Source organism: Arachis duranensis, chromosome 9 (genome assembly GCF_000817695.3).
Source record: "Arachis duranensis cultivar V14167 chromosome 9, aradu.V14167.gnm2.J7QH, whole genome shotgun sequence".
Taxonomy (NCBI): domain Eukaryota; kingdom Viridiplantae; phylum Streptophyta; class Magnoliopsida; order Fabales; family Fabaceae; genus Arachis; species Arachis duranensis.
Window position 1 is genome coordinate 40,705,792 of NC_029780.3, and position 263 is coordinate 40,706,054.

A 263-nucleotide genomic window follows, 5' to 3' on the forward strand; every position below is an offset into this window, starting at 1 on the left:
ATGGCAAGCTGTATGCAAGGGTTTCACCGTTGTCAGTGGCTACCTCCCATCCTCTCAGTGGAAATGTTCAACGCACCCTGTTACAGCACGGCTATCCATCTGTCGGTTCTCAATCAGGCCGGAATAGAATCCAGTGATTCTTTTGCGTCTGTCACTAACGCCTTGCCCTCAGGAGTTTGAAGCTCGTCACAGTCATTCAATCATCGAATCCTACTCAGAATACCACAGACAAGGTTTAGACCTTCCGGATTCTCTTGAATGCC